Source organism: Zalophus californianus, chromosome 12, assembly GCF_009762305.2.
Source record: "Zalophus californianus isolate mZalCal1 chromosome 12, mZalCal1.pri.v2, whole genome shotgun sequence".
NCBI classification, from domain to species: domain Eukaryota; kingdom Metazoa; phylum Chordata; class Mammalia; order Carnivora; family Otariidae; genus Zalophus; species Zalophus californianus.
Window position 1 is genome coordinate 68,587,536 of NC_045606.1, and position 23,992 is coordinate 68,611,527.

Genomic DNA, 23,992 nt, shown 5'->3' on the forward strand with positions numbered 1-23,992 from the left:
GTGATTGGAGAAATTTTTTTTATTAAGAAAATAAGAAAAATTGGTAAAAAAACAAAGACTTAACCAGGCTAGGTTGTTTTTGCAAACTAGACTTTCCAAGTCTGCCAAATTGAGACTGAACAGGGAACTACTAATTGAGTGTAAAATGATTTTCCCTGGTAAGTTTGAACTCCTGATTCACGGAAGCACCCCCAAAAGTCTCTTCTGTGTCCTGACGGCCCACTCAAAGTGCCTTGGGCCACAGATACATTACATAATATTTTCATGGAACCCTAGACACTTAAAGACAGAACAAGCACACATTTCTTAATCTTTTATATAAATATATATTCAAATTTCAGTTAAGTAATTAAAAAGGAGTATGTATTTGATATTTTTCTTGACACTTACTAATTCAAGCCTCTGGACTTAAATTTCAGATCAGAAAAAAAATGACTTTAAAAATACTTCTACTTTTTAGGTTTTTAACTATTGCACTTTTTAGTTTTTAACTATATGATATGTATTACCACAAGTTTATATATAAAGAACTCCTATAACTCAACAAGAAAAACACAAATAACCCACTTCAAAACTGTCCACTTAAATGGACATTTTTCCAAAGAATATATACAAATGACCAATAAGTATATAAAAAGATCCTCAGGCATTAAAGAAATGCAAATCAAAACTACAAGATATCACTTTATACCCACTAGAATGAAGATACTTTTTTTAAAAAAGGAAAATAACAGGTGTTGGCAAGAATGCAGAGAAATTATAACCCTGACATACAGCTGGTGGTATGTAAACTACTACAGCCACTGTAGAAAACAGTTTGGGGGATCCTCAAAAAGTTCAACATAGAATTACTATATAACCCAGCAATTCCATTCCTACATATATACCCCTGAAACTGAAAACAGGTACTCAAACAAATTCTTGTACATAAATGCTCACAACAGCACTATTTACAATAGCCAAGTGGTAGAAACAACCCAAACATCCATAAGTGAGGGACCAGACAGTGCACTATATCCATTCAATGGAATATTATTCAGTCATAAAAGGGAATGAAGCACTGATACATGCTACAATGTGAATGAACCTATAAAACAATATGCTCAATGAAGGAACCCAGACATAAAAGGTCACATATTGTATGATTCCATTTATATGGAATATCTGGACTAGATAAATCCACAGATTCAGAGAGCAGATTGGTGGTTGCCAAGAGCTAAAGGGAAGGGAGAACAAGGAGTGACTACTTAATGGGTACAGGTTTTGGGGGGGGTGGTAAAAACGGTTTGGAATTAGATGTAAGTGGTGGGTGCACAACACTATGAATATACTAAATGCTACTGAATTGTACACAGTGTGCCTTAAAATGGTTAATTTTATGTTATACGATTTTCACTTCTCTCTCTCTCTTTTTTTTAAGTTTATAGCAAGCTTCCCAAGACTCTGCTGCTGATAAGTGTCCATAAAAAGTGATGGGGTCATGACAAATGAGTGAAAGAGAATTTTAAAAGGAAAGATTGTCCACTGCCAAATCTGGGACAATGTAAGAATCACAATGAACAATGATGGTAATAGCTTATAACTCATTGTGGGGAAAAAGAATCCATTAGCCCTTAATGGTACTAAACAAAAAGGGAGAAGAGAAAGCTATACTTTACAAAAGGATGCCAGCTAATAAATATAAAAGAAATGACAGAGTTAGAAATAACCATTTGCAATAAGTATCATAATAGTACTTGACTCAGGCAAAAATCATCCCTAGATGCTAAAACCACTAGGTACAAGTTGATAAGGAATAGAATATATACAGAAAAGATGTTATTTTTTTTTAAGATTTCATTAATTTATTTGAGAGAGAGTGTATGAGCATCAGGGGGAGGGGAATGGGGCAGAGGGAGTGGCAAAGGGAGAGAGAAGCAAACTCCGCAAGGAGCAGGGAATCTGATGTGGGGCTCAATCTCAGAACCCTGAGATCATGACGTGAGCCAAAGGCAGATGCTTAACTGACTGAGCCACCGAGGTGCCCGGAAAGGTGTTACTTAATACAGACCCACACACGTGTTAATGCTACAGCACAGAAACCTGGCAGATGCTACCTTTACTAAGGGATCAAGGGTAATGTCACTAAAACTGGGCAAACTGACATCCTGTGCCTCCTGATATGACATACTTAAGTTGTACTACTCCCAAAAGGCAAACCCTCAATCCAATCACGAGGAAGTATTAGGAAAACCCAAAATAAGGAAGATTTTATAAAATTCAAAAAACATCACTTTCCTAAAAAACAAAGTCTAAACAACTAAAGGTAATGTATTATCCTTAGATGGGTTCTTACGACAGAAGTGGCTATAAAGGACATTAGTGACAATAAGTGAATTTGGAATATGGACAATATATTAGATAATAACATTGAAAAATCCTAAATTTGTTAAAGGTACCATGATTATATAAAAGAAAAACTTCTTAGAAAGGATCTAGGGCTAAAGGGTCATCATATCTGCAAATTCAAGTAGGTCAGCAATAGTAATGGTAATAGAAATGACAACAATATGTGCATATACCTATATACATGCACATATATATGTAGATACACACACACACACACACACACACACACACACACACACACACACACACACAGGGTGGGAGAGGGGGGCGGGAAACAACAAATAAGCAAATGTGCCGAGATTGTTGAGGGTATCTGGAAATTCATTGTACTATCTTTGCAACTTTATTACAAGTCTGCACATTTTTTTTTCAAAATTAAAAACTATTTTTTTTAAATTGTGTTTCTGAGATCAGTTTCTTTTCACTCAAGCCTGTAAGCTTGTTCAAATCAGAGACTGTGTTCTCAGCCATATTCTCTCCTAATTGCTATTTTCCTCTTAGAAACATGGCAAACAGAAATGAGAAATTTCACTTGCTTATCGAGTCTATCTCCTTTGCCAGTGCAAGATTATTTCCCATGGCATCACTTTTACTGCTATTTGGGGCCCATTTTTAGGAATCTCAAGTGTGTGGGACTCCACCGCTTCCCTTGAGAGGTATCTTCTGTTAACTGTTGTTTGCTGAAATAGAGGTCTCCCTCAAATGTTTTCTTAGATGTGTTACCAATTACCAAGCAGAACTTGACACTCAGAAAGACAGTACTTACTTCTAATGGTCTGTGCTCCAACTTCCTTTAATTATTAATCCGTGGCTTCTTTGTAGGGAAATTTGGGAAATATTCTATTTGGGATAAAATTGTTATATGTAAGAACATATGTGTTTATTGACTTGGCCAGAAGCTTCTTCCTCTCTATCCCTTGGCCTATCCTGAGGACCTAGAACATTGAACGTCTAATCTCTGATAGCCAATCAGATGGACAACACTTATACAGAAGACACTTCCTGGATTCTACCTAGTGATTCTGACTATTGAACTATGGTCTCATAAAACATCAGAGCTGAAAGGGACCTCAGAGACAACCAGGTTTAATCCTCTCATTTTATAGATAAAGAAACAAGGTCCAGAAAGGTTAAACGACCTGCCCAAACTAATACATTAAATCGAGGTCAGAGCTAGAGTAAGAAACCTGTTCTATTCATTTCCTGACCTGTAATCTTTCCACCTTCCATGATCCCTCATCAAATGGTTCAGGGTCTTTCTTTTAGCTGATTATCACTTTAAATATCCACGAGAATTTATAGAATACTAATTTGCTTTTCATAAACACTACACTCACAATCATCTTTGAAAGCAAAGTTTATTTCTAACAAAGTTGAAAGAGCTTTGTTTATTAAGGTTTACGTCAAAACCCAGTTAATCTTGGTCCCATGCAAAATACATGGGCCCGTGAAGCATATTGTTAGCCCTCTCATTTTTGGACATAGTTCTGCCTAAGTGCTTATTCTTCTGCCAACTACCTAGAAATCTCTGAATGATATTTAGCTTACTTTGGAAAAGGGAAGTTGGCTCACAGAGATCTCATCCATACAGACACTGCTGGGAATCAACATTCTAATGTTCTTGCTAATGGGGCTTGATTACAAAAGAAGAGGGTGAGAGTCCCAGTTTTTCTTAAAATACAATGTCTTTTACTTCCAAAAACATGTCAATGCCTATTTTTCCTTCCACTTCTGGTTCCAGCCAAGATTGTAATCACATATCAGATTTCAGCAATACGGGTAGTTTTGGAGTACTTTTTGCTATAATCAAAAAAGAGAATTGCTAAAAATCTTGAGAAAATCTATTTGTATAGAATCTGTAAGAAAAAAGGCAATCTGGGGGAATTCATCAACATGGAGGTGGCTGCTAGGAACCATTCCATGGAATGACAGAGCTCAAAGGCCAGTCAGAGTGGCATGAGGAAGACATGCCGGGAAGCTGGAAAGTATGGCTCCGTTCTCATGAAGTCTGATTGTCACAGGAGCAGAAAAGTCTAGCAGTGATAGTCTTGTTAGTTTGTTTTCAAACTTTTAAAAGTTTCCTTAGTATAGGTGATAAATCTATATTAGTAGCTGCCAAATCTGATGGTCAATATTCTGTTTTCATAAAATGCAAAATCACAGGAGCATTTACAACAGCCACTCTTTTCTTCTCTGAGCTCCCATAACCCTGAGCTCTTCTGGCGTCCTCCTGGCTAGCTGCTCCTTTCCTCCTTCTTCTAGAAGGCAGCTTTTCCACTTTGGGCTCAAATTAAATGATAGAGGGCCTCAGGTCAAATCCCCAGGCCTCTCTGTTGGCTCTCTGTACACTATTTCCCCTCTGGGCGGGGGGGGTCATCTAAAGACATGTGGCTGACTTCGATAGTTATATCTACAACTCAGATCTCTCCATTGGGCTCCATGCTCCTACTTGTGATGCGGCCATTATTTGGCTAAAAAGCAACCCAAGATTAACTCACTGTTCTGAAATGCATAGAAGAAAAAGGTTATGTTTCACTTTTATTTACAACCAGTCTTCCCCAGCCTTCTACTTGCTAGCTATCAGAAAATCAAAAGAACAAAAGATATCTCATCTAGTTTAAATTGGTCAAGTCTGATAGTTTGAGAGATCCTTCAGATAATATTTAATTTTTCTCTAGGGAAACAAACAAAAAACACTTCAAATAGTCTCCCTCATGACATTGGTGGGAGGCATCCACTGGCTTTCGTGATGATCCTGTTAATGTACAAGCTCCTCGCTACTCAAAATGTGGTCTGTGGATCAGGAGCATGGACATCACCTGGGAGCTTGTCCAAGATACAGAATCCCAGGCTACACTCCAACCCTACTGAATCAGAATCTGCATTTTAACAAGATCCTGGGGCGATTCACAAGTACGAGAAGCACTGCAAAGCTGACATCCATGCCTCTTGCTCTGCTGATGTTCAGAGCTGTGATCTGTGGTTGCTACAGTTTTTGTGAGATTTTGATCAGTCGGTTTGCTTTGTTTGCTTTGCTTAGAGCCTGTCCAGTCAGCCTCAGGGCAGCTTTCCCTGGTGGCAAACTCTTGACTGGGTGACTTGTCCTCCGTCAGTATGTAGCTCAGGGACCAGCCCAGCCTCTGCTCTAGGGACCCTAGCCACTGGTCCTCTGTCTCTCAACTCAGCTTCTGTGGCTCTGGAGGTTAACCTTGAGGAATCCTTTGGCTGACTATATGGTGTGGTCAAACTGCTATGGCATGGGGTAAGAGTGACAGGAGAGACCTAAGCAGTGATATTACCATTTACCTAATGCATCCACCATCTGTAAGCCAAAGGCTCAAGGGCTCTTTGGGAGACACTGCTCCAGCCCCCTTACTGTTATCCCTCTCCCCTCTCTTCTTTCTACAGGTCCTTAAACTAGAGCAAATAAAAGGCTTTCACTACATCTTATTTTTCTTCTCTCCAATTCCAGAGAGGCCTTAATAGTGGATACAGTCTCTTCCCAACTAGGGAGATATTACATAAACTGAGTCACTTGAGCTCAGACAGAATCAGGAAAATCTTATCTCCATATGAAAGTCTAGCTTGCCATATTTGGTTTAGAAATCCACACCTTACAGCCTATGTATAATGTTTCTTTTGCTCATCGCATAGTTATACTTTTTAGAAACAGAGGTAAATATTATAGTGACTTTCTGGAATTCCTTTTTTTAGACAGTTTATATTTATTTTAGTACAGTTTAAGATTACAGTAAGATACAATTCCCAAAGAAAGAAATACAATTTTTCACAAAGTACAGATCTGTGGTAGTCTATAGAACAATGTCTCTATATACCTCCTACACAAAGCATAATTAGGAAAGGTCTATATTTGGAGGCACAATGTGATCTTAAGGCAAACTAAAAACCCATACTGAGTATGGACATTGAATTCCTTCTATTAAAAATTTTAATCTCCCTTCTGGGAAATGAACTGGCTAGAACTGAAGAGGGCAGAGCTGGTTTGTGTTTTGTTTTTTGTTTTTTCTGGTTTTTGCTTTCCAAGGCAGAGCAAAATGTGAAAGCATTTTAAGCTTTTTAAAATATTGCCCCTCCATTATATAGGCAAAACAGAATTCTGTGGGGGGATGGGGACAACGTGCTGTTCTCTCAGAATCCCACATCTCACTTAATAGTGAAACCAGTCATCCATCTAGGTGGTCACAATGTAGGAGTCTTGCTTAAATAATCATCTCCTATACCTTTTACACATCACCCACTAGCAGTCCTTTTAGGTCTAAATTTAAAATACCTCTGGAACCCCACCATCCCTCACCATCTATTCATCTACCATGGAAATGCAGCCACTATCTGTTTTCCTCTTAACTCCTACCTTCCTCTAACCAATTCTCAATAGAGTAGCCTAGTAATTTCTGAAATAGTGAATAAAAAATGATATATCCAGTAATATCTCTCCCCTACTTAAAACCACTTAATGGCTGCCCATCTAATTAAAATCCAATTCCCTCTCATTGGTTTGCAAGACCAAAGATGAAATCAGTCCTGGTCCCATTTGAACTTCATGTCCTACCACTTCCTCTCTATTCATCACATTTAGGCACACTGGCCTTTTTCTGTCCCTAGGACATGCTAAATGCATTCTTGCCTTCAGACTTTTATATGCACTGCTATTCTGTCTGGAACACTCTGCTCTGGTGTCAAGGCCTGACTCTCCTTTTTAACATTCATGGCTGGGCTCAAATGTCACCTTCTCCAGAGGAACCTCTTTAATACTATATGTTAATCATCCCTCTTTGTTAGTCACCATGCTATTAGCTTGTTCTAATTTTTTTAAGCAACATAAACCAATCTCTGGAATCATCTCATTAAATACTTGCAAGTTTATCATTGCCTATTTATCACCTATCTCCTACATATCCCCAACAACAACAAAAAATTTGACATCAGTGTGTTTTTCACTTTTATATTCCCAGCACCTACTACAACACCTTGGTGTTCATATATATTTCTTAAGTAAATGAATGAATGAATGCTGGCAAAGGCAAGGTAGGAAGAAGATTCATAAACTACTGTGTGAATTTGGTATTAGGTTTCAGGAAAGCTAGCTGTAATGCATGTCAGGATTCTAAAATGCCCAAATCCTTCAGTCTAGAAAGTGGATGGCAATCCTATTCCATGCCATCTATCACCCATTATCTACAATATGAAACATTAAAAAAAAAAACTATAAAAAGCAAATGTCCAATATTTGGGGAATGAGTCATCCATGTGGTATTAATATATGTGCTAAACATAATTAAGATTTATTTTATGATGTAATTGTTTAAATATGGGATATTTTCTATTATTTAAGGATAAAAAAAATGTACCACAACAAATTATACTGAGGTATACGCCATGCCTCCTTTGGTGGGCAAATGCTTTTTCCTCTCCTGATCCTTTCTGAATTTTCCAAATTTTCTACAATAAACCTGAGCTATTTTGTTAATAAACATTTCTGAACTGACCTTTATTTAGTTAAATAATGTAAAAGAAATAAAGACTCAATACATGTTTCACTGAGTCAAATATGACAATTTTTTTTAAAAACTCACTCTTTCTAAATATAATACTGCATGAATGGGTCTTTACTTATTTTTAAATTCACTATATTTTGATCATCCTTACAAGTTTATCTGTCCTAGGAAGATAAGTTTTGACTTGGGCCTTAACACAATGTCCTAAATTATATATGAGATGCAAGCTTCATAACAAAATGTATGAATGTTTGAATATACATATTAAAGACTAAAACTTTCCAAAAAATTACTTTAAATAAGCTTCTAACTTTATCAAATCATAGCTATGTACTAGTAATTTACGCTATAACTGTGAATTCTTATTTGGATTATAATCTCTTTGGTCTACTAACAAATTTAAGCCTTCTAAACAGGACTTACTTCTCCAAAGAGAATGATGTTTGGTGTTAATCAAAGATATGATTGTTACAACAGACTGCAGCTATCCTTGCTGCAGGCAGAAACAGAATTATAATGAATGTCTGATGATTCCTGGTCCCTGGAGACATTTGGAGAATTCTCCCATTAAGAGAATGAAGTACAAATATAACCCCCCATAGGCTTGAAAAAGAGCAAAGGCTGCTTGACAGAGTTGACTCAATCCTTTCAGGGCAATGGTGTCACTTTTAGAAACATACAAAGAATATTTCAAAAAGGGATAATAGGTGACTGAAGGGACGTGGCAAAAATCAGACCTTATTAGCTGAATGTTCAATCAAGTCAAACATTGGATGTTTCCATCATTTAACACTCAATTGAACCAGGCTAATAATAAAGATAAATTTAGTAATAAATGCTGAGTCTGCTCCTATCACACAATTTCCTTCAATCTTCCCTGTGATTGCTCACTGGATGCCTGGCATCGTGCTGAGTACCGAGAATACGAAGACGCATGCACCCTGATCTCTGCCAAACTGTGACAGGGTAACCTAGAAGGGACCTAATGTATATTCATCTTGAAAACAGAAACTTGGTAGTAAGTCTCGGTATTAGAATTCTCCTGTCAACGGCCGCGATAGCTAAAGTGCTAAACATACACTCTAAGTAAATACTCCATTGGCCCATCAGATCAGAAAAAGCTGGTAGCTTCAGGCTGTTCATTTCAAATTAGAACTCATAATTAGAACTAGTGAGGGTATTATCGACAGGATAAGTACTTGTGTACTTTCACAAGAATAAACTTTTTTTCAAATCTAGGGCCTTTTAAGTGGTGTTGGGATGCAACTAAATTCTAGAAAACAACCTAGTTTATGGTATTTATTACACCTGGTCAGGCAGGAAGCCTGAGAAGGACATCTACTTGAAATAATACGTTCGTTAAAAGTGCACAACCGTCAATATATGTAAGGGTACTGCAGAAAAAAGAAAAAGACTTAAACACACACAAGTCTTTCTGACAGTGCTGATGGCTTTGTACATTAATTAATTATACACTACTGATCTTTAAGAATTTAGGAAGGAAATGAACTGTACTTGCTTACCCTGTTCATGTCTAGGTTTTAGACTTTGTAACACCGGTGCCCTAGGACACACTTGAGCAGCCTCTTTACATAGGGATTGTCCAGAGTGCAGAGCTCAAGTGCTGGGCCATGGGTCCAAAGGTCTCATTCAGTCCCTGGCTCTCATGCAGACAAGTCATCTAACTGCTATGAGCGTCAGCATTCTAACAAAATGGCAAGGAATCTATAAATACGTATTAATTTCTGCATTTGTGGATTAACTGATGCATTGATACATCTCTTCTTTGCTGAAAGTATTAAAGTAGCTCAGAATGGAAATAATAATGCAATGGAAGCTCCTCCTAACTTTTATTATGGGTTTAGAGGTGGCAACCTCTGACTGGGGTGTCTGCACAGCACTTACCAAACATTTAAGAAAATGTCAATTGCCTATACTGCAGAATGGGGGAGGGGGGTGAAAGCAATTATATTGTAACCAAAGTCCCATAAACCCTACTTTCCAGAATGAGGAAGAAATAAAGATCTGATTTTTCAGCAAGAGCTACATTCTCCACTGCAGATTGGCAGGAGCTAGAGAACGGAGCAGGAGCCTTCCAGAAGCAGTGTTTTCTCACTCCTTATCTGAATTGGATGCTCATTAAAGAACACCAAGCACCAGTTTGCAGTAGCCATTCTGAATTTAACATTGACAATTTGGAGGCTGCAAATTCCAAGGTCTGACTCTGAACGTGTGTTTGTTTGTTGGCACAGAGATAGCACTATACCATTTAGTTACAAAGCACCACGGAGCAAATCTAGATTAATATGAGAATCCATATTTCGTCCTGCCTGGGCTGTATGTCACACTTCTGAGTGAGACCCTAACAAGAGCAGGAATTAAGAATAGGTCAGAAGAACATCTGCTTTGCTTATTTTGATTACGTGGGCAGGCAAAGGAATTTGCTTTTATAACACCAAAATAACTTGGAATGAGGCAAAAATAAATGCACCTTCTGTCTCATGGAATGTTATTACAGTAAGACGCTTTGTGAATGCTTGGTGGCATTTTCAGGCATTTTTTGTTCCCCTCATTTCTTTCTAGGCTCCATAATGCAATCCTCACAGTTTGAGCACTAGACTTCAAATGAGACATCTATTCAGAGCATGTTCAGACAAAACGAGTGGTTTCCTTAGTAATGGGAACTATGTGAAAGCACAGCCCCTCCAGCCAGCCAGGCTTCTCCCTGCCTTGCAGTTTACACATAGGCTCCCAGTGAGCATTATACAGCTGGGGAGCACCTCCAAAGTCTGAAATGGCTAAAACACCGAATATTCATTGCATTTCTAATAAAACATACCCTTTATAAAAGGTTAAGGATGTAAGAAGTACTCTTATTGGTGAGGGTTCATTTACTCATTTTCTGCATCATGTCATGGAATGGAAAGAAAAATAAGAGATCTCACCAAAGAGACAGACACATGTTTTCCTTTGAGTACATTTTAAAACATTTCCTTGTCTTAAAAACCTAAGCTTGTCTTATTATTTTTTTTGTCTAAAAAAGCCTAAAGACTGCTTCTTCTGATTTTCCAATTTTCTGCATAGCAATCATCTTTGATAAAGCTCTGAAATTCTGTTGCTTGGAAAGGGTATATATTTTGCCTTTTTACAGTCTCAAATAAAGTTAAAAAATAAAACAGTAGTTTATGTATAGCATTGTTGAAGTTTTATGTATGCGTACATATTTATCCATTTACTTATTTATTTTCAGGACAACACACACACACACACACACACACAAAGAAAAGAAAAAAAAAAAACCTGCTTCTTTAACAGAGTAATACAATCATCATTCATCTTAAATATTGACACAAAAGGGCAGTCAGGTATAGGCTATCCTAGACTAAAAACCAACATGAAAATGCAAAAAAAAAAAATTATCAGAGTTGAAATGTTGCCTGTGTTGAGGATAGTGGTTTACAGATATCTTCACACTATGTTGAAATCATCCAGTTAGGAAGAGAGGAATACAGTCAAAGATTCTGAAGTGAGCAAAGTGAGGTACAGCTAAATTATGGTTGGCATTCTTCTATGCATCTGGTTACAAACAATCAAACACAAAGCAAAAGTTATGCTACAAAACATGCAAAGAAGAGGAGCATGGGCCTCAAAAGATATTTGGAGGGAAGAAAAGACAGTTTTTAGAGTGTTAGCTTTGGAATTCAACCTATATTCCAGCCTTAGCTCCTGACTATCTCTGTGATTGCCGACATTAACCAAACTGAAGGTCGGTTTCCTCTTCTGTGAAAGGGGAAAGTTCCTGAATGTCACAGTTTTATAAGGGATAAAACCATATGTACATAGTTCTGTATACACTTCAGTGTCTGACATGAGGTTAATACTCAACAAATGCTATTTATTATTATACTAGGTACTCTTGTGATTTCAGTATACATAATTTCTGCATTTGCAAAGCAGTATATATTTCAAATTCTGATCTATTCCACTGTGTTTTGTGGATAGCTCAAGGACAATCATTTGTATTTCCCTGAGCAACAGCAATAATAAATGTAACAACAGAATAACAACATGAAATTTGCTCTCAGAGAGAATACTGCATCCCCATCATTGATAGTAGTGAGCTGTCTCTCTCCAGAAACTGTGATGGACTCCTTCTCGTGATTCCTATTTACACAATGGTTCTCTATGCAATCAAGAACAAATATCTCTGACCCAGTTGGCCATGAATTATGGCTAATTGTCTTGCACAAGAACCAAAGCATAGCCTTGCTCTCATTTAAAGTCTACGCATCCACTCTTACAGATTTAAAGACTCAATGCTGCTCTGCTTAAACACTTCGCAATTTTACTTTCTTACCCATTAAACCTCTACTCAAAATTCATTCGTTCATTGATTCAATAATGCATTCTGATCAATTATTCTATATTATGAGCCCAGAAGCAGAGCACTAAACCCAGCCTCTTTGAGCAGGGACAGATCTCCCACAAGAGGGGCTATTTAACCCGAGGATTAAAGGGGAATGGCCTTGCTAATGAAAGCTGTGTGCCTAATGTGTGTCATGGGGGGCCAAGCACTCCAAGCGCCCTGCATGGAATCAGGACAGACACAAAGCAGAGAAAAACCAGCATGGCACTTGAGGAACAACAGTTTATGTGGCTGCAGCAAAAGGTGACCAGTAATGAGTACCTGGGTCCAAGAGCCAGGTTACAGGAAGAACTGAACGCTAAGGAGCTTGGGATATTTTCCCATTTGTAAAGAGACACAAAATAGGGTTTTGTTTACAGAAGATGGACTGGAGAGGGCGACACTGGAAGCAGGAAGTTAAGAGCACTTGCAGCAGACAGACCACGGGATGATGGAGGCCTAGCTGATCGAGAACAAGACTCAAGGAAATGTCGGAGTAAAATCAGAGCGTTTAGACCAGTTGAATGCAGGATATAAGACCCAAGGAGGATCAAAGTTGCTGAACCTCCCTGAGTAAATGGGTAGTGCTACTCTAACTGAAATAAATAAAAAATAAAGGAAGAAAAGCCAGTAGTCAGGCGAGCTTAAGAGATCAGTTTTAGACATGGAGGGCATGAGATGCCTGGGCTCATGAAAGTAAGTACATTTATCAGACAGTTTGAGGACTACATACAATACGTATAGAAGAAGAATGTTATTTGCAGGAGCAGTGATACACATTTGAGAGTAGTGATTACATAAGAAGAGATTATATTATCTAAGAGAGCATAGGAAGAGCAATTGGAAAAAGAAGAAACCTAGTATAAATATTTAAGAGACAGATGAGCCCACAAGGACAGCAGGCAAAAGACGCAGGCAAGTACGAGTGGGACCAGGAGGCTTCAATGAGCAGGAACCAAATCAGGAGAGCACTGAGGAGATTCGGTGGCATGCGTGCAGTAGAAGCTGGATAAAAAGGAGCTGGAAAAGGAAAAAGCGATCAATGCCACAGCAGCAATGTTGACAGGTCCCTTGCGAAATTTATGAGGATAGAAATGGAATGGCAGAGAAGGATTAAGGGTTAAAAGGAGGACTGTTGTTAATAGTCTAGTATCAGTAAGAAGCATGCCTATGGATTTTGTGTAAATAAGTCAATTGCAGAGTGGAATGGGGGAAAAGGCTTTTAGAGACAAATTCCTAAGAACACAGACGTAGATGAATTTGGTGGGACATAGAGACTGGTAATAAGAAAAAGTCTCATCCTTTAAGACTACAAATGAGAGATAATGATGCATGTGAATAAAGAGACATTAGTAAGCTAGGAAGGTGTGAAATAAAGGGAGCTCACAACTAAAGGAGCAAGTTCAATGAAGTCAAAAGCAATGGCATTTTCCTAAATTTATTTAGATTGAAAAGGGATGTTGAAGAGAGTGTGAAAGTTTGGAATCATCCCTGTAGATGACGGGACAAAGAGTGGCCTTAGGATGGATACCAGAATGGAAGGGGACTGCCGAAGAGCCAGCTGAACCACAATGCCTTGCATTTGTTGGGGGTATAATGTGTGCGCCACCACATGATTTCCTCCAGGAACACTTTACCTCCTGGAGCTAGGAGCACAGAAGAACCATCATGGCATTGTTCAGGGGTTCTGCGCATGATAGAGGACCAGAGCAAGAGAATCCGGGTGATTGATCAGTTTACACGACCAACCCTGGCAGGTAGGAAAGGGAGAGAAAGAAAGATGACCAGGAGAGAACTGGTCTCAAGGATTTGAGGTCTTCAGAGTGTCAAGAAGCAGACGTAGGAGGAGCATAGTTTTAAAACAGCCAAATAGATGAGTTATGGTAGAAAGCAGGATACTTCAGTACAAGATTTCCAAGGCAGGACACTTCGACTTAACCAATAAGATCAAGGGAGCATCTCTGGGAATGGGTTTCTGAAATGAAATAAAAGTGACACTTATTTTCATTTAAGGAACTTAGTAATTTGGGGCTGGTTTTATACGTAAACGTTGAAATCTCCCGAGACTTTAGCAGTATTTGGGCAGAACAGAATATTTTTCACCAGGTATCAAGTCTGGAATCTCCTGACAAGTAGATAAGAACAAAGTGGGGAGGTAAAGAGTGGTATGTGCCTTATAGAAAAGTGTAATCATTCACGGCCTGAAGCTGGTATTGGGAAGCCAGAGGATGTGTAAGAACATGATCCCCCAGGGCACCTGGGCGGTTCAGTCGTTAAGCATCTGCCTTCGGCTCAGGTCATGATCCCAGGGTCCTGGGATCGAGCCCCGCATCGGGCTCCCTGCTCAGCGGGAAGCCTGCTTCTCCCTCTCCCACTCCCCCTGCTTGTGTTCCCTCTCTCGCTGTGTCTCTCTCTGTCAAATAAATAAATAAAATCTTAAAAAAAAAAAAAAGAACATGATCCCCCAACAACATGCACACACATGCAGGTGCAGACGCGGGCACACTCCAGCCCTGAGAGGTGGAACAATGAGTGGTCTCCAAGCGAGAGGTCACAGAAATAATCAGGTCCTGAAAGAAGATTGGATTTCAGCTAAAGGAGGAAATGGAAGGGGAGGTTTGGGAAGTAGTTGAAGGGATGGCAAATCTGCTGACAAGTGAACAATCAGAAAAGTGAAAAGAATAGGGAGGATTCACGGGTTCGAGTAGATGAAGCCGAGGGCATCAGCTCTGTGACAGTATGTATGCGAGAGGATGCTGGAGGCCCTGTTATCCCAGACAGAGAAAACCATGCAACATGAGCAGCATGGTGGAGAGGCCTGCCTCAAAATCCGCCAACATCCACAAAGACCACAGAAGGCCAAGTCTCAGAGAGTGACTTGACTGAGAGTCAGACAGATGGTGAGGGTTACAGGACTTGGATCTCAGCTAAAGGTTACCCACAGTTCTGAGGACAGCAGAGAGGATATGGTTCGGTGCCCACCCTGCCTGACTCACCATCCTCTGAGGCAGGGCACGAGGTGGCCAGCAGCCGCAGACCCCGGCGCCAACACTCCGATGCCTGGAAGCGCAGGTCCGACGGGCCACACAACGCTGCTGTGCCATGTGCTCAGCGAACGCAGCTCCAAGTCTCATTTGATGACAACACTACACTTAGCACAGCGAGTGGTTCAGAACTCAAGCTTGGGAGCCAGACAGATGTGGCTCCCAAGCCTGGCTAAGCCACTCACGAGCCACATACCACAGGAGGTAAAGTAAGCTGCTTCCTCCATCTGCAAAACGAGAAACCAGCATCTGCTCACAAGCTAACTATAAGAAACAGAGATGCTGCCAGGAAAGTGTTTATTTAGCTCAGTGCTTGGCATACAGCTCTCAAAAAATGGTACCTAGTGTTACCAGGTCCTTCCTGCTCACTGTATTGGACGCCTTCCTTTTCCCGGGGAAGTACTCCTTGTCCCCTGCCCTCTAATTTGGGGGAAGGGGAGTAGAAATGACAGAAGAGTACTTGATCCAGGGGTAAGCATGGGACCCAAGTAGGCTAGCATAAGATCTCCCCGCCAAAGCTTCCAAATTCAAACTAAGGGAAAGGGACGGTGTCTCTCGGGTGGCAAAATTGTGAAATCAAGGACTTGAGAGCTGGTGGGGGCCAGGTTGCTGTACATGGAAAGAAAGCTGGTCTATAGTAAGAGAGAATAAAGCCAACGCTCCGAGAAAAGCAGACAGGGGAGAACAGAGACAGGAAGGATCTCCCGGGAGCATCTGAATCCATGGCCCATTTGTCTCGGAGGCCCAATTTTCCCTCTGCTCCTGTTATAACATGTGAGACTACATTACCCTTGCTACAACCTCACCTTTTAACTTGAGCTAGTTTAAATCTAAACTAGTTTAAATAGGGTTTGTCTTGCTGGCAGCCAAAAGTATCCATAGTGTGGACAGCTACTAATAAATTTAAAATAGTGGAGAATGGCAGAGACCACAGCTGTTATCCCCTTCTCATGATGCCTTGGAGAATACCCTACACACACCCAGAGGTCAATAAATGCCATCGATAGACAAACCTTGAATTCTATCAGCAAAGTCTGCACATTGACCCATATGCATTTGACCTGATTTGAGCATTCCTTGTGCTACCCAGAACTCTTCCAGCTCCCTGAATTAAAAACCAGCTGATGAATAGGATGGATCCAAAGAGGGTTCAGGCCTGAATAACATATACAGAGGGTAATAAATGAAGCAGGAGCTCTCAAAAATAAATACACACTGAATGCCAAGTACATGCCCAGAACTGCCTCTACTTGCTCATCTAATCAACTTGGGTTTGTGTTTTTTTTAAGATTTATTGATTTATTTCAGAGAGAGAGAGTGCTTGTGTGAGCACGCATGTGCACAAGGGCAGGGCGGGAGGGGTAGAGGGAGAGGGAGACAAGCAGACTCCCTGCTGAGTGGGGAGTCCCGACCTGGGGCTCCATCCCAGGACCCCGAGATCATGACCTGAGCTGAAATCCAGAGTCAGAGGCTTAACCGACTGAGCCACCCAGGCGCCCCAGTCAACTCATTTTTAAAGACAGTCTAAAGACCAAAGACTGTAGCAACCCCACCCCCATTCCCAAATAGTCTTAGTAGAATATAGAAGGATTATGAGATAGAATTTAAAGTTGAAAATTCAGCAGTGGTCCTGGTGTAAGCAATAACTACAAGAATCTCCCATCTAAAAAAAAAAAAAAAAGAATCTCCCATCTATTCTGCCATCCTTGAGAGTTGTAGTAAGTGCCTTTCATTCTTAAAAGTACCTTCCCTATACTAAAAGGAATAACTCTATGAACAATCACTAAAAGATTAGACAGAGAACTTTAGCTCTGGGCCTCCTGCATTCTCCATCAATGAAGAAGAGAAACAGATGAGAATACTAACAGTCACCTTTGTTCTCCCGCCTAGCAGAAGTCAAGAAGCAAAAGTGACATAAAATATTCATGAAAATTCAAATGACCCTTTCACTTCCAGATGGTGCAATGTAACTGGATGCCTAAATATTTTAGTGACAAAAAATGTTTGCTTTCTCCTACAAAGAAATCACTGCTTTGATGTCTTGTTTAGATATAAATGGATCACTTTCATTAGCCCACCTTTACAAAAGAGCCCCATGTGAAAGCAGGAAAACTCAGAACAGACCTTGCATACACATATCACACCAGGGGCAAACTGTTACCTCATGCCATTCTGGTTCTTAATTTTTGCCTAGAATTTACATGGATGTATGTGCCTTCTTGATTCTTAAGAGTTTTATGCCTAGAACTTACACGTATCTGTAGTTTTATGAATCCAAATGCATTTAATGTGTCCTAATCACAGAAGATGAAAAGAGAAAGTGGCCAGCCAAGTCAAGAGACACACTCTATTCTCCCATAAGTAATAGCTCTCTTATGAATAGCCTCATGTGTAACTAAAGTCACTGATCTGACAAAGTCTATCCCCCTGGGTGGTAGGTTTTTCATTAAATAATTCTCTGATTTTACTCAAACGTTTGGAACAAAACCAGCACACAGAAGAGAGTAGTAAATTACTCTTTCGGTCACTCAGTGGGGTTTAATTAATCAAATATTGACCTTTTAATATGTAAGTGCACTACAGAATATACAAAGCAAATAGGACATTACTTCTGCCTTCAAGTTGCTTACTATCTAGGCACAAATAAACCATACATGATAATGCATGTTAGCACAAGAGAAACAAAATAAAAAGTAAATATAAAATGTGATAAAATAAGGAAAATACTTTCACTGAAATGGGGGAGCTTCTTAAAGGATGAGGAATTCTTAATCTCAGGAAACAAACTGAGGGTTGCTGGCCTGGTGGGGGGTGGGAGGGATGGGGTGGCTGGGTGATAGACATTGGGGAGGGTATGTGCTATGGTGAGCGCTGTGAATTGTGCAAGACTGTTGAATCACAGATCTGTACCTCTGAAACAAATAATATATTATATGTTAAAAAAAGAAGAAGAAGAAGATAGCAGGAAGGGAAAAATGAAGGGGGGGAATCGGAGGGGGAGACAAACCATGACAGACTGTGGTCTCTGAGAAACAAACTGAAGGTTCTAGAGGGGAGGGGGGTGGGCGGATGGGTGAGCCCAGTGATGGGTATTAAAGAGGGCACGTACTGCATAGAGCACTGGGTGTTATACGCAAACAATGAATCATGGAATGCTACATCAAAAACTAATGCTGTAATGTATGGTGATTAACATAACACAATAAAATAAAATTTAAAAAAGAAAAAAAAACTAATGTATGGTGATTAACATAACATAATAAAATTTTTTAAAAAAGGGATGAGATCTTGGAGCAGAAGCCTTACAGAACTGGCCCGTTCACAGAAAAAACAGAGAGCTAAGAATGCAACATACAGGATACATCCCGGAAATGATCAGCCCTGTGCTGTGCTGAGGAAGGGGATGCACTGGAGTTAGGGAGAGAGAGAATGGCCAGTGATACATATGGAAACATATCAGCTGATGGAGCAGAGGAGCTGCGAGTTTGCTTTGGAGTCATAAATGCTTTGATTTGATTGCTGACTCTACCAATGAGCAACTCCATGAGTTTTTGCACACTCAGCCCTCAGTTTTCTGATTTGCAAAATGAAACTAAGAGCTAGTACTTTAATAGGGAGCACTGAACGAGACAATTCATGAAAAACTCCTAACAAACCACCTGGCACAAAGGGAGTGCTCAGTAAATGTCTACTGTTACTGCCACTATCTTAATTATTATGTTGTGGAAGAACTGAATGCTAAGAAGGTCCGAGATTTTACCAAACAAGTCAGCTTCAGTTGAAGAGTAAAGTTCTACCTCAAAAAAAACTTCATATCTTATGTTTTAAGTAATAGCTATTATTTCTGATTATAAAAATACTGTGTACTTACTGTGGAACATTTGAGAAATATAAAAAAAAATAAAACCAACTATTATCAAAGATAACTACTGCTAGGGGTTTATTTCCATTTTTGATGTATTTCTTTTCAGTCATTTCTGTTCTTTTCAGTTATTTCCGTGTGACTTACAAAACTGTCTACCTATTTACCTACCTGCTATATTCGAAAAAAAAATGATTTTCACTGTTTTATTTCACTAATTGTTTACATGGCTAAAGAAGAAGTAATATTCAATCCTCTGAAAGAAAAGATTAAAGAGATGCACAGAGAGAAGCCAAGATAAGACACAGTTTGGATCTACAGAGCAAAGAAGGAAAGAGAGGGAGAAAGAACTCTGAAGAAGATACAGAGATTTATCTCCTTGATTTCTGACATCTTTCTCATTCCTGGTGGTGAATTTCCTTGAGTGATAAAATTACTTTTGTTCTTCAAGTGGAGTTCTATCCCTCATTAAAAAATAAGACCTACATGCTGGGTTACAGCAAGATATAAATCTTAACTCCCTAATCATCCTAGGCATGGAGAGATGCCATCCTGGGAGAGGCGGAAGGGAAGAGGGTTCCTGCGGGAGCAGCACATTTCTACTTACCACACTTGTCACAGAGGGAGGACATGCCTGCTTTGTTTATTTTTCTCTCTTACAACCCCGCCCCCATCAATCTTTGTTTCTTCTTACGTTTGCTAAATTCTGAGAGTCGAATTTGCATATTTTGGCCGTAAAGACCTCCTTCTTCTCCAGTTCTGATATTCTGTGGATCTCTGATTCTAGATGTTTACAAAAAACCATACTGTGGTTGTACAACCATGTGAATGTACTTGTGCCCCTGAACTACGAGCTGAAAAACTGTTAAAATGGTTAATGTTACATTATATATTTTACCATAAGAAGAAAGTCATAATAAAAAATAAGAGCCATAGTTGAATGGGGATCATTTTTGTTTCCAATTCTACTTTCTAAAACCCTTTTGAAAAAAAGAAAATGAGAACTCTCTGATCCAACATGCTTTTGTTCAACATTCTAACAAACAGCCAATGCCACTCCCCTTACATCATGGTTCTAACTTAATTAAGAGCTAATGTGCTATCAGAATTAGACTACAAAGGACCGTGTCACTGAAGATCTCAGTACAATGTCAGCCCCTCCTCATCAGGGGCCCATGCATAGTTATTTAGCTTTCTGAGCATACCAACTCCCTTTCCAACCAGACACTGCCTTTCTTCAGAGCTCTGTTTCTCAAATAGAGCCAGCAAATTCTTTCACTAACACTGAACAACCATAACTTTATAAAAGCATCCACTGCCTACTGTAAAAATTCATTCCTTTCAATTCTATAATAATTATATATTATTATATATATTATATTATATATCATATAAATATATTATATATTGATTATATTATATATAATTATATATAATTCAATACTAAAAATAGTATTTTATTTTTAGCATCCCTTGTTGCTAACTATATTGAATTGGTTGGCTCAGTCATCAATCAAGCATTCATTTATTTTACAAATGAATATTGAGTGGCTTGTAGTGTAAAAGAGCCTTGGCTCTGCGGGCAGACAGAACTGAGTTCAAATTTTTACCCCATTATTTCACAGTTTTGGTACACTGGGCAAGAAACCTAACTTCTCTGAGCCAATGTTTCTACACTGTCAAATGGGGATAAAATATCTATTTTATGTTGTGGAAATTCAATAACTTTTAAAACATACACAGTATTCAACAAACATTGTTTTCTCAATGTTTATGTAAGCTATGGAGCTTAAAGATGAATAAAATATAGACCTCTTCCAGGAGATTCTATAAACTAAAAAGGGAAATGGGCCAAATTATAGAAACAATTGTAACACATTTTAAAAGTGATAAATGGTGGGGGGGGGAAGATTGTGATTGTGGGTCTAATGAGAGATGATATCTTGTTAGGGGGCCAGAAAAGACATCACAAGGCAAGTAGCATTTGCACTGAGCTCACTTATTTAGGACCAGGTAGAGGTAGGGGCCTGAGTGGAAGGTAGAAGGGGCATTCCAAACAAAGCAGAGAACTGGAACAGATGATGATGGTAATTACAACAATAACAGTGACAATGACAATAATGGCAATAATGACAATGCAAACATCCATTCAAGCTTACTATATCCCAAGTACTTTCCTAAGCTTTTGTACAATTAACTACATTAATCCTCGTAACATTCCTAGGAAGAAACAGATACAGAGATGTTAAGTTCTTGTTCAGGGTCACAAAGTGAGGAAGTGGCAAGGTAAGCACTCAAACCGGGGTAGTCTGTTCCCAGAAAAGGCACTCTGACCCTCTACCCAGACCACTCCTCCAACAAAAGTGAACAGGAAAGCAATGCCCAGGATTCCATGAAACAAGAAACCTTCACAAATTAATAGGAACTTCAACCATTAAATCAACGAATAAATACTTATTGCGCCCCTATCGTTTATTTGATGATGAAGGCAGAACGTTTTCAACATAAGGGCTGTAGTTATTCATTTATATTTTAAAATCATTGCAATACATTTTCATTAGAACTGAATACTCCTTCAGGAAACCCTGTAGATATTTACTGCGAGGCAGCTGACATCCACATCCACATGATACAGTATATTTGGAATGTGAAACTGCTCTGAAGTTTTAGTGGGTTGTAAAGGTAAAAACTTGAGAAAGAAAAGAAAAAAAGGAAAAAAATGGAGATGGGAAAAGAAGAAAAAGTGGAGATTTATCAATTATCCGGTAGATGAGAGGGTGACACGGTAGGAAAACCTTGGAAGATGGCGGGGTCCATTCTTGCTCTCTCCGACCAGCTGTGTGCACTTAGACAAGTTGCTTGACCTCTTGGGACTCAGTCCATGGTTCTCATCTGATGACTATTCACAATTGTACTAATTCAAAATCGCTGAAATCCTTACTCAGTCATGGTTTAATGTTTTTATATAGCACTTCATTATATAGATATGATAACTAAGTAAGTTTTTAACATGTCTTTTGGAGAGCTACCTTTCATATTTCCAGTAAATGGCTGATAACTGACCATCACCTGAACATATACTGATTCTAGGGGAAGCTGCTCATGCTCTTGCAGTAAGAAAACTACAGCCAAAGAACAAACTCTTCACCCTTTTCATACAAAGCCAGAGTTATTTTTTGCTCTCACATTACAATCTCACTTCTAATGTTCCATGATATGAAACTGATAAAAATGAAATCTTTTGAATTTATCATGTGCCTACAGCAAAAGGACAATTGCAAAAAAAGCAATCTCATCCCCATATGCCAAAGAAAAGCTAAACAATGAGTGAAAACAATTTCCTATGATATAGCATAAGGTAGCATTTAAAAATATTCAACTTTCACTAAATTAAAACTTGGATTTTTCTTTCATTTCTTAAAGAGACTGAAATTTAAAATATTAGGTATGATTGCTGGTTTCATTTATAAACCAAGAAAGTGGTTTAATCATGTATCTGATTATCACCACTTATTTTCATTATGGAAGTGCATTATAATTGGTTTGATTACTGAATTTGTCAATTATACAGTCAATACTCATCAACAAAAATGAAATTCTCAAGGAACCAAGAGTATAAAACGAAAGTTCCTTTCTCAAATAATATCACAATTTTATCATAATTCTTCCAATATGTGGAAATGGAATCCTGCAGATGTTGAAATGATATGGAATACATAAGGAATTAAAGCTGGAGAGAGTAAAATCGAGGGAAGCGTACTGAGGATGATTATTACTATTACTACAAGTACACTAAACTATATGTAGACACACTCCATCTCAGCATCCCCAACACTTGACCATAATCCCTACCATTCACAGAGCAACATTTACAGAGTAAATGCCACAGTACCAAGTAAAGAATAAAGCCTTACAATACACTTTCTGAAATGAGTGTTAGTAGGTTAAGCAAGAAACTACCTTTGTCTTGAATTCATTTTTATTCAAAAGACTAGCAACCATTTGAATAAATTTTTAGAGAAGGAAAAAATAAAGCACTTGAGAACTTTAAAAAAAACAAACAAACCTACAGAGCGGGAATATTTAGTGGTTAGAAACAAAGCTAATGTCTTTATAAATTTCCTGGTATTATGATTATAATAACTTCAAACTATTGGTCTATGTCATTTCAATAAACACTTAAGGAACAATCAGGTGTGAAGCTTCCCCGCCCCCACCGCCCCCACCCACCTCCCAACTAAATCTATTAACATGAAAATGTCATTTTTTTTTTACTCCACTAGAGGGCAGTATCTCAAAACCAGGGCTTGGAGCCATGAATTTAGCCTGTTTTTGACCTGTTGATAAATTAATCCTCATGTTCCAGTCTTCTCAACAAGATGTTCCTCTAGTATACTAATTAAGGTTGTAAAACATGCATTTTTAAAATTGCTGTCTATTTACTCCTAGGTGTTCTTTCAGAAATATACACTGCTATACTTTTCTGCATTTCTTTTCTCAATGTCTGATAACTGGATACGTGTTTTACATATGTGGTATGTATAGCACATTTTTCTGGTAAATGTACATTCAGAATTAGTAAGTCTAAGAATAAAGGGAAATAATTTTTTCGAGGATTTAATTTATCAGAGTTGAAATACTTCCCCCAAAGCAGTAAAACATACCTCCTAAATACACATACAGAGAAATACCCACACAAACACCTTGACACATGTATCCATTCATCTGTGGCTGTCAGATTAACTGCATCAGATATAAAGAAATGGATATAACTGGA

The 23,992-nt window shown here is 38.7% G+C and overlaps 1 protein-coding gene across 5 annotated transcripts in view; it reads right to left on the minus strand.

Annotated features, from left to right (window-relative positions):
• Positions 1-23,992, minus strand: part of IMMP2L (inner mitochondrial membrane peptidase subunit 2) — an 867,011-nt gene that overhangs the window by 398,528 nt on the left and 444,491 nt on the right. The window lies entirely within an intron of this gene.